General features: G+C 47.6%; 1 pseudogene; it reads left to right on the plus strand.

Moving 5' to 3' along the window:
- Positions 1 to 12,029, plus strand: part of LOC135913470 (uncharacterized) — a 478,190-nt pseudogene that overhangs the window by 13,025 nt on the left and 453,136 nt on the right.

Genomic DNA, 12,029 nt, shown 5'->3' on the forward strand with positions numbered 1-12,029 from the left:
TCCCGTACTGCTCAACATTCTGATTGACCAGTCAAAGAGAAACTTATCAGATTACTAAGCATTAACGCACGTAGCATCGTCAATAAGACAATTCAACTGGAATCAATACTTTTGTCGCACTCGCCACACGTTAGCTATAACGGAAACCTGGCTTCATAGCGAAATTAGCGGCAAGGAGTGTAATCCCGCTTTCCTACAAAATAATTCGTAGAGATGGGAGTTCTAGGGGCGGTGGGGTAGCTGGTATTGTGAAGTCCTCCGTGGAGGCCATTCTGTTATCAGAGCCAAACAACACCGAAAGTCTGTTCGTAAAACTGAATATTTATGGTCATTTTTTTGTTTTATGTGCGGTGTGCAGACCACCTGACTCTTCCCCCGATTATTTATTTAGGATAAGCGGAAAGATGGCGCAGTTCAACAGAAATAAGCTGTTAGTGGTTGATTTTAACTTGCCGGGCATTGACTTGGTTCGTATTATGTCAGGTGCCGGTTCTGTTATCGACGCAAATGTCCTTTTTGATGCTCGACCTCAACCTTGTACAAGTAGTTCGTGAACCTACCAGATTTAGTAATGGTCCTGATTCGCTCCTTGACCTTGTCTTTCTTGAACGCCTTTTTCCCGATTATTCTGTATCTATCGAACTTGGGCTGTCTGACCATGCTCTTATTGTTGTATCATTCCCGTTTAATGTTACCCGCGCGCATGGCATGCATGCGCCTACGATTGTGAAAAATTTTGCGCAGGCTGATCATGTGCGGATAACAGGTTATCTGGATTCTTGTATTTCTGAATTTTGCCAGAATGAGGTTCTGTAGCTTTGGTAAAAGTTTAAAGCAATGTGTTTATTCTGCATTGATCAATTTGTACCTAATATACTTAAAAAGCCAGCTAAACATACACCATGGATAAATAGACGCACTAGTCAATTAAAACGTAAAGCCAAACGCCTAAGAAAGAAAGGCCCAGCTACTGACAATTTAACCAGTGTTCGTGTAGCCCTTTCAGAGGCCGTTGCAGAAGCAAAAAAGTTTCATTTCAGTAACACTTTACCAAATTTTATTAAGGACGATCCCCAGAAGTTCTGGAACTTTATTAAGGAACGGAATAAATCCATAATGAACATTATCCACGATAGCATTCCAATAACTGATTCCAAGGCTGTTTCTAACCTTTTAAATGACCACTTCCACCGTGTCTTCACCCCACCAACTGAACCCTCTTTCGAAACTTCACCGTCCTGCTCTTCTGAGGTTAACATTTCTCATGAAGGTGTTCTTAACATTCTCCTCCGGTTAGAAGTAAAATCATCTGTTCGTGCAGGCGGCATTCCCAACACCTTCCTTCGGCGTTATGCGGAACATTTAAGTAAATTCCTTGTAGTAGTTTTTCAGGCCTCTCTACATTCCGCGGTACTTCCACTCGATTGGAAAGTAGCATGTGTTGTCCCTATATTAAAGAAAGGTGACCCAAGCCCAGTCTTGAACTAGTGACCGATTTCCATATTATCCTTTTCTTGTAAATAAATTGAACACATTGTTGCTGACTACATTAATGATTTCTTAATGAGCGTAACATTTTATCTCCTTTCCAACATGGCTTCAGGAAGGGGCTCTCGACAGTCACCCAATTAAGCACAGTCATTCACTCGTTTGCTTCACATCTACTTAGCCATCCTTGACAAGGCTGGCCAAGTAGATGTGATATTTTTGGATTTTCAAAAAGCATTTGTTGTAGTTCCTCATGACAAATTAATTTGTAAATTAGGTCTTTCTGCCTTTATCCTGTCCTGGGTTTCTGCTTACTTGACGCGTCGAAAACATTATGTAGTGATTGATGGGCAGCAGTCCGATCCTCTTTCAGTAACCTCTGGCGTGCCTCAAGGCAGCATGCTTGGCCCGCTACTATTTCTTATTTATTGTAACGACATAGTTGATGTAATAGAGGCCCCTGTCAATATTCGTGTGTTCGCAGACGACTGTATGATTTTTAACGATATTAATACATTTCATGATCAACTATCTCTTCATTTAGCGTTAAACATCATTCTTGAGTGGAGCAATAAGGGGGGAATAAAACTTAACTCAAAAAAATCTGTGCTTCCACGTATAACAAACAAAAAACTGCCCCTGAAATTTTCTGATTCTATTGACCAAGATCCCTTGGCCGAAGTGAGCGAGTACAAGTATCTTAGACTTACAATTACTAACAACCTAAATTGGTAAAGCCACATTGCTGCTACCGCCTCTGCTGCTTTCAGAAAGCTATGTCTACTTTGCCATAACCTTAAACATGCATCCCATGAAGTAAAATCATTAGCCTATACCACATTTATTCGATCCAAATTGGAATACTCGTGCGTTATTTGGGACCCGTTTACCAAAATCAACATTAACGCCCTTGAAAGGATACAGAGAAGAGCCATACGTTTTATTTTTTCCAAATACGGCCGAGAAGAGTCTATAACTGAATTACTGCTCTAAAGGTGTTTATTTGCCAGAGCTCGGAGCAGCGCAACGTCGACGGGCAGGGCAGTCACAGCTTCCAAGCACGAGAGCCGTTGCTGAGCAGGAGCGCTCGACCCACTAGCGTTTAGAGCCAGTATCACTGAACCCACTAGCGTCGCTCTTCGCTACAATCACCCCCCGGGAGTGAGAAGGGAGCCGTCCGGCGACCTAGCAGCTCGTCACGATGAGCGGGTCGTAGTAACACTCAAAACGGTCCACATGGACAATGTCTCGTCCACGGCGGCGCATGTCTGAAGATGGCTCAACTGGTTCTATGACATAGTTCACAGGAGATGCGCGTTCGAGAACACGATAAGGGCCTTCATACTTAGGGACCAGTTTTGATGAGAGGCCAGGGGCAGTTAAAGGAACTGAGAGCCACACGAGCGCTCCCGGATCGAAAGTGACCGTGGCAGTGGCGTCACCGCGAGTGCTCCTCTGGCGCTCTTGACCAACGGAAGTAAAGGGCCGTGCGAGGTCGCGGCACTCTTCTGCATGTCTGACCGTGGCAGAAATAGGCACGCACTCGGATGCATCCGGCCGGTACGGAAGAATGGTGTCGATGGTGTGCGAAGGGTGTCGACCATACAGCAAGAAATAGGGTGAAAATCCAGTGGTGCTTTGCGTAGCGGTATTATAAGCGTAGGTGACGAATGGCAGAACGGCATCCCAGTTCGTGTGGTCGGAGGCAACTTACATTGAAAGCATGTCGCCGAGCGTACGGTTGAAGCGTTCTGTGAGGCCATTCGTTTGAGGGTGGTACGCCGTAGTCGTACGATGAACAACGTGGCACTCTTTGAGAATCGCTTCAACTATACTTCCGACAGGAAGGCAGGTCCGCAATCGCTGAGCAGTTCTTGAGGTCGACCATGCCTCAGGATGAATCGGCGAAGCAGGAATGATGCAACATCGCGCGCTGTAGCTGCTGGGAGAGCGGCGGTTTCAGCGTATCGTGTAAGGTCATCTACTGCCACAATAGCCCAGCGGTTATAAGCCGACGACAGGGGAAATGGCCCATACAAATCGATTCCAACGCGCCCGAACGGCCACGTAGGGCAGGGTAGAGGCTGCAGATCAGCTGGCGAGTGGTGGGGTGACGATTTTCGGCACTGGCAGTTGGGGCATTCCTCGCCAGTAGTAGCGTCGTCGGAGGCGCTGGTAGGTTTTGAAAAGTCCCGAGTGAGCACACTGTGGATCAGAGTGGAACGATGCGCAGATTTGAGAACGCAGGTTTCGAGGTACAACTAATAGCCACTGGCGGCCGTCAGAGGTGTAATTGCGTCGGTGAACCACGTCGTCGCGAATGGCGAAATGGCGAGCTTGACGACGCAATGCACGAGTGGTGGGCTGCGATGACGGATCAGCAAGGCAGTCTATGATGGAGGCAATCCAGGGGTCCTTGCGCTGCTCAGAAGCGATGGTCCCAATGTCGACGGAAGAAACGTCAAGCTGGGATATTGCGCAGGAGGCATTGTCGTCTGGCAAGGGAGAACGTGAGAGGGCGTCAGCATCAGCATGCTGGCGTCCGTTGCGGTGCAATACGCGGATATCGTAATCCTGTAAGCGAAGCGCCCAGCGGCTGAGACGGCCTGAGGGATCCTTCAATGACGACAGCCAGCATAGTGCATGGTGGGCCGTGACGACATCAAATTGTAGACCATACAAATAGGGCGGGAACTTGGTAAGCGCCCAGATGGTCGCCGGGCATTATTTTTCCGTGACGGTGTAATTGGTCTCAGCTTTAGTAAGCATACGGCTTGCATATGCCACAATATATTCAGGAAACCATTCTTTGCGCTGCGCTAGAACAGCGCCGAGGCCAACACCGCTGGCATCTGTGTGTACCTCAATAGGTGCCTTTGTGTCGTAGTGGCGCAGAATGGGAGAAGACGTCAGCAAACGACGGAGCTTAGTGAACGCCTCGTCGCACTAGGACGACCACGAATGGAGAGGTCCGTTGCTGCCAAGGAGCTTCGTCAGGGGCGATATGACGGCGGTTAAATTGAGAATGAAGCGCCTGAAGTAGGAACACAAGCCTACAAAACTGCGCAGTTGTTTGACGGACGTCGGTTTAGGAAATTCAGCTACGGCACGCAGTTTGTCTGGATCGGGGAGGATTCCATCCTTCGAGACGACGTAACCTAGTATTGTGAGCTGCCGCGCTGCAAATCGGCACTTCTTTAGGCTCGGTTGGAGACCATCGTTTGCTAAGCACGTCAAAACACGCCGTAGGCGTTGAAAGTACGTGGTGAAGTCAGAGGCAAAAACAACAACGTCGTCGAGATAACATAAGCACGTGTGCCACTTCAAACCGCGGAGAACTGTGTCCGTCATGCGTTCGAAGGTTGCTGGCGCATTACAAAGTCCAAACGGCATGACGTTAAATTCGTATAAGCTGTCAGGTGTGACAAAGGCTGTCTTCGGCCTATCGACGTCAGCCATGGGTACTTGCCAATAGCGGAAACGTAAATCTAGAGATGAAAAGAATTCTGCTCCTTGTAGGCTATCGATGGCGTCATCGATTCGCAGCAGCGGGTATACATCTTTGCGAGTGGTCTTCTTCAGGCGCCGATAGTCTACACAGAACCGTACCGAGCCATCTTTTTTCGTAACAAGGACGACAGGGAATGCCCATGGACTGTTCGAGGGTCGGATCATTTCGCGGCGAAGCATATCGTCCAGTTCCTCATTAATCACACGACGTTCTGTGGCAGAGACGCGATATGGGCGGTGCCGCAATGGCGGTTGGGAGCCAGTGTCAATATGGTGCGTGACAGCAGACGCCCGGCCCAGGGAAGGTTGACCGACATCAAAAGAAGAACGAAATTCTTCTAAGATGCGCAGAAGCTGCGAACGCTGAGGTGGGGTGGGGGCCATCGGCAATAGATGAATCGAACGCACCTGTGGGTGAAGGGTCCGACGTAGAGAGAGCACCGAGCGTGTTGTAACTGGCGTAGGACGTGTCTTCGGGAACATCCGTAATTTGTACGGCGTCGATCACTTCCACGTGGCCAAGACATTTGCCTTGAAGCAGCATCACAGGGTATGAGAAGGGGTTACAGACAAAAATAGCTGTGGAGCCCTGTTTGACGTTCACAGTCCCAAAAGGCAGCAGCAGACCTTTCCGAGTATAAAAGTGGCCCGACGGAGAAAGTAGTGCGATGGCGTCAGAGAGGCTGCTGCAATGCATTGATACAATCACTGACGAGTTGGGAGGAACGTTTGTGTCGTGCCTGACGAGTAGTTTGTTCGCAAAAGAAGCATTATCGGCAACTGTCCTATCTGAGATCGGCGACAGTTCTAGTTCGACCCGTGCGCAATGAATGACGGGCGAGAATGGCGGGCGAGAAAGTCCCACCCCAGGATAACTTCGTGGGAGCACAAGGAAATCACAATAAATTCGACGGCGTATACAATGTCCTCGATGAGAACACGAGCGGTGCACGCCGCAATCGGGTGAATATGCTGTGCGCCTGCTGTTCGGAGGGCGAATCCGGCAATGGGCGTCGTAACCTTTCGAAGGAAGCGACAAAGCTTTGCGTCCATAACTGATACAGCGGCTCCGGTATCCACGAGGGCATATGTGCGCACAGCGTCAACTAACACGTCTATCACGTTGGTCGGGCTACGTTGAGGACTTCCACGTTTCGACAGGGTCGCAGCCCTTGCCTCATGGACTGCGACGATTAGTTTTCCTCATCCCGAGCTTCGGGACGAGGCTGCATCGGTGATGGGGAGCGTCGGCGTGGAGAAGTTGAGCGGCGGGTGTTGGCGGACCGGCGGAATGGTGGTGACGCAGCCCGAGGTTCGTCGTCGTAATAAGGGGGCGGAGAACCCGCCATAGAACTTGGCCCAAATGGTGTAGCGCTAGGCGACTGCACGCGACTACAGTGGCGTGTGACGTGGCCTGCATAGCTTCACGCAAAACATATCGGTCGATTGTCCGCTGTACGCCACCGAGTCGTTGCGGCAGGTCCCATCCATGTGGAAGGACGCGTTGGACGTGGCGGCTGGTGAAGTGATTGCAGAGCAGGCTGTTGTCGGGGCATAGCAAGGACTTCGGCGTGCGTGAGTGGTCCCCGTTGAGGGAGTTGTTGAGGCTGGGAGACGACTTCCGCGTAGCTGAGTGGCACAGCTGTCGGGATTTGTTGGGGCCTGGCCATGACTTCGGCGTAGCTGTGAGGCGCAGCCGCAGGAACACGCTGGTGGTGCTCAGGCAAAACCTCGTGCAGTTCTTGCGCTATGACGCGGCGAAGCGGAGGCGCAAAACTTGGCGTAGGCGCATGTACCGACTGCGGCTGTGCAAAATCCATCCACGAGAGTTGCCGGGCAACTTCCTCGCGGACGACCGCCTTCATTTATGCGAGAAACGCTGCCTGGTTCGACATGGCAGCCAAACCAGCGAGGTGTTGGTAATGCGGTAGAGATCGACGGGTCAGTGACCGCTGCCTGCGGAGTTCTTCATAGCTCTGACACAGTCTGACAATTTCAGCCACAGAGCGTGGACTTTTGGCCAGCAGCATGTTAAAGGCGTCGTCTTCTATGCCTTTCAGCATGTTTCGGACTCGATCAGACTCCGCTATGGTCGAATCGACTTTCCTGCATAGGTCCAGGACATCTTCGATATAGCTGGTGAATGTTTCCCCTGGCTGTTGAGTCGTTCTCGCAAACGTTGTTCGGCACGCAGCTTGCGAACAGCAGGGCGACCAAATACATCGGCGAGGGAAGTCTTAAATTCCGACCATGTCTGGAACTCTGCTTGATGGTTGTTATACCACAGGCTGGCCACTCCAGTGAGGTAGAACAGAACATGGCTCAGGTTGGCCGCTTCGTCCCACTTGTTATGGTCGCCTACCCTGTCGTATGCCGTGAGCCATTCGTCCACGTCAGTGTCGTCCGCTCCAATGTAGATAGGAGGGTAGCGATGACGAGGCACCTCAGGACACGCAGTGGGTGCAGGAGGAGGCGTTTGCAGGGAGGCATCTTGGGGCATGGTAGATGGTAGTGTACGGGACCGGAGTTCCAGGATCATAGTCTGAGGGTACCCCACACCTCCCCCAATTCTGAAGGTGTTTATTTGGCAGAGCTCGGAGCAGCGCTACGTCGACGGGCAGGGCAGTCACAGCTTCCAAGCACGAGAGCCGTTGCTGAGCAGGAGCGCTCGAACCACTAGCGTTTAGAGCCTGTAGCGCTGAACCCACTAGCGTCTCTTCGCTACACTGCGGACAAATGGTTTTCCCACCCTCAAACTAAGCGAAAAATAATACGCCTGAAGTTTCATTGCTCCTTGATAAACCGTAAATTTTCTTTAGATCCTACTCCATACATAACTCTTTCTGCATCCGGGAAAACACGTTATTCCCACCCACTCGTTCTGTCCCCTTACGTTGCCAGGAGAAATCTCTTTAAATTTTCATTCTTTCCTCGAACCATCGAAGAAGGGAACTTCATCCCTTTCCAACATATGAACTCCCCTAAATCAATTCAAACTCATATTACTAGTATTTCCTAACTAACATTGCTGTTTTGTGCTATATTGTTTCATTTCTTGAATTTCATATTTTTGTAATTCTGCCTTTTGTACGCGTATTTTCATTTGTTACCCTGCCCCTCCTGCTTAGACCACACGGCCTGCAGTAGGATGTAAATAAAAAGTATTATATGCAGACGACATGACTATTATTACTTGCGCTAATAATGGCGACAAGCTACAGGGAAATGTTAATGTTGATCTGCATAATACAACTTCCTGCTGTCGAAAGAACATGTTGTGCATCAATGCACTAAAAATGGTTTTTATGGTTTTTCGTTCCTTCCTGAGACTAATTTCGAAATATATATCTGTGTGTCTTGACAATAACCTAATGCCAATATCTGATAGCACAAAGTTTCTTGGCGTAGTTTCAGACAGGCACCTGAAATTCAGTCTTCATGCGCAGTCGGTTGTCCGTAAGATTTCTTTTGGAATACGTGCCATAATCAAAACCCGCTCATAATTTCAGTCGCACATTATCCATTCCCTTTATTATGCACTCATTCACAGCCATTTATCTTACTGCGTATCAGCCTGGGGTAACACATACTTCGCATAACTCAGCCAACTTCAACGCCTGCAGAATCAGGCGCTTCGTCTCAATACTTTCAGCCATTTCTTATGCAAGGCAACGCCACTTTATTGCTGTTTAAACATTCATACTCTTCATTAGCTCTTTCAGTTTAAGTTTACAATCGTGATATACAAGTTATTTCGTAATATTGCACATATATATGGCTTTGTTGTTGAAACTTCTGTAAATACTAACATTACTAGGTTCTCTGAACTCGATAATCGTCTTTTACCGAAAGTGCGCACAAACTATGCTAAGTTCACTACGAAGTTTGCAGGAATCAAACTGTGGAATTCTATTCCACATAAGATTAAATCATCACCCACAGAATATATATTCAGGAACCAAGTCAAGAAATATTTTATGCAACAACTCTCTTCATCCTAGCAACTGACTTTTGAGATTATAATAGTAATTGACTTACCTATAATACTGCATGTTATATTACCCCTATTTTTATTATATTGTAAACATGCATTGCTTGTTTATTACATAAGTTTTCTTCGCAATTTTCGGCTTACTAAACAGCTTTATATTTTCTTGTTTTTCGCACAGTTCCTTATTTTTTTTTTCAAATTGTCTGTAATGTCACGGTAACCAATGCTTGATCTGTATTTCGTGTTTTTGTTGTTCATGCAATGGATTCCCGCTGACAGTTTCTAACTTTGGGGTTCTCTGTGTAGTACTAATTCTGTATACAATTCTTTGTAAAACTGACATCGTTGATGAATAAACTTGAACGTGCTTAGTAAACTGTGATGCATAAACTAACGTCACTACATTTTAAACGCAAGCGATGTAAAAACGGCTGGCGCGTTATGTTCTCAAGTTTAGAAAATACCGGAGCAGCTTGTTGTTTGCGAAGTGTGTCGTGTGGTTATACTCATTCAAAATAGGAGGAATCCTATGTTGTAGTGACTGAAATTTTCAACTGACCACGCAGAGAGGCTAGTCGCATTCTCACAGTGATAAGATACATTTAGGATTTCCTTTCAAGATAATTTCTCGCTTCATTCTTATTTCCGGTACTTTGCCATTATCGGCATCAATTATTGTTGGTGTTAAGAACAAAACACTCAAATCGGTGTCGTAATCTTAGGAGTTTCCTTTTGAGTTTGGCAAGTATAATATTAACTAACGTAAACAAAGCTGGACATAAATGTAGCTGTGCTTAGAAAAATTTACGCATGTAAACGAACGGACCATCAGCCAACAATGTGCTTGGGCTAGCAGGCAAATACTTAGGCGGAGAAACTGTTCTTTATGAACATGGCGACAAAATGAACGAAATTAAAAAAATAATAATCGAAAGCTACTTCTTACCCGTCATCACCAAGTGCTCGAGAGCTTGGCACGCTGATAATTAATCAAGATAGGACAGCCCTTTCCTGAACAACGATATGGAGGGTTTACTGAAGCAGCTATCACGATACATGTGGGTAACAAATGCTTATCAAATCTGTCGTGTTTTTCGTTCCCGATATCTTCTCAAAATGATAAATCTGCCGAAGTCTGGCAGGTGGCTGAAATTATGGCTACGAGACACGCCCTTTAGTTTGCATGTTCCCTAATCTGCCATTAACGCAACGGCCTGTATAGCAGTGCCTACGTGATCTACAAGTTTTGTCAACAACTTTGGTGGCGCATGTCCCGTACGAGCTGGCGTGTTTCTTGTCACATGATATTCAATTGATTCATTTTCCTGCCCAACCGGGAAGATTTATTGGGAACGCTGAATAGAATCTTCATACCTGCCTTCTGCGCACGCTTCTTCAAATGGCAGGGCATTTCGTGAACGTGCGAGACAACACGGATGCTTTGGCTGGTCACTTCGCGCGACTATTTACTTACTACGTGTAGTCTGCTTGCGCACTGTGCTAGCGCCAGCAGCGGAAGGTAGAGCGATGTCCTTGCTCTGCGATTGCGGCGATTGAGCGTAGCGTGGACAGTACGTCCACTACGCTTCGTCGATTTTGCAGCAAAGAACAACTCGCTTATCCGAACAACCTCTGACACTGCGCGTGCTAATCGCACATGCGCCTTTAGAAGGACAGCACGACAACGGCGGCGCCGACGGCGTCAATGTGTCTCGAAGGTCCGTATGAGTGTTACTCAAAAAAAGAAAATAGCCTACGGCCCATATGCGTTACATTGCTGTCTTGAATTTCTCAGTTCGCCGACGGGATTACCTTCGCTATACAGAATCGTCGCGGTGTACGTAACATCCCGCAAAAGGGGAAGTCTCCCTCAAAGTAATCGATCCCCACCGTGTGCTCTGGCCCACAAAACGTGAATCATGCTGTCCCGTGTTCCACATCATGTTGGACCGAACAAGCGAAGTGTTACAGCAGCGTTCTATGAAATTAGTGACGCAGGACATCAACCATTTGCACTCTTGCTCTCCCTTTAACCGTGTTCTCTAGGCCTAGCAAGAAGAGAATACAGCATAGAAGTAGAAACGCGAAAACCATAGCATAAAGGAAAGAAAGTAAGTAACCACATAATTTCATGCACTCTTGGTTGAACGAGCTGGCTCAGAGACCAAGAAAATTAGTAAAACATCCCAGAGAAGTAAAGAAGGAGAGGGAATGGCGGAGGAAGCGACGCCGAAGATTTTTGAGGGTGTGCTCGATGCGCTGCATATCGTTTCACACAACACCCTGCTTCCGCTTACTGATTCTTTGATCCAGCCATCCTTGGCACTTAGAAATGGTTTTAGGCGCAAAAATAAGACGCGGACAACAGAATAAAGGACACGGACAGGCGCACACTGTCTTTTATTTTGTTGTCCGCTTCTTACATATGCGCCTAAAACCACTTCTAAAAGCCATGTACCAACTATCCCGGCAGCAGACGTTACTAAACCCTTGGCACCTTCTCAGCCCAATACTCGAGTCACTTGTCTGAGTCTCTCCTGTTGCGTTTGCGTTCTCCTGAGCCTAGAGGACAAGACGGAGACCGTATGTTCACCTCAGTAGAACGGACACAATTTCTCTCCAGACGAGCTCGTTCTTTCGGGTGACAGTACAGGAACGAGAGTCGCGGTTTGAGAACCCAAGGGGGGTAGGAAGCAGATTACGTAAAAAACCCCACATACGCGTTATTCGTTAATGCACAGCAATGATCGAAAGCAGACGAACTACGTAAAAAAAATTCAAGTGGTAGAGTGAATTAATCTAAATTGGCTGTGTTATTCCATTTCTTTAGCGGAGAAGCAGGATTATTAGCTGTAAAAATAAAGGGTCGCGTGCCTCCTTTCAAATTTTATTGCCAAATAGCGAAGCTGACGACCGGACTGCGATGACGACCCGTGCTGTAATGTGTAATTCTAGTCGGCACGTTTTGGTTGCATGTGCTGCGCAGGTTTCAGAATAGGCGCACATGGTCACATTGACCAGCGCCGAATTGCCCTATTAA

This window comes from Dermacentor albipictus, chromosome 8 (genome assembly GCF_038994185.2).
Source record: "Dermacentor albipictus isolate Rhodes 1998 colony chromosome 8, USDA_Dalb.pri_finalv2, whole genome shotgun sequence".
NCBI classification, from domain to species: domain Eukaryota; kingdom Metazoa; phylum Arthropoda; class Arachnida; order Ixodida; family Ixodidae; genus Dermacentor; species Dermacentor albipictus.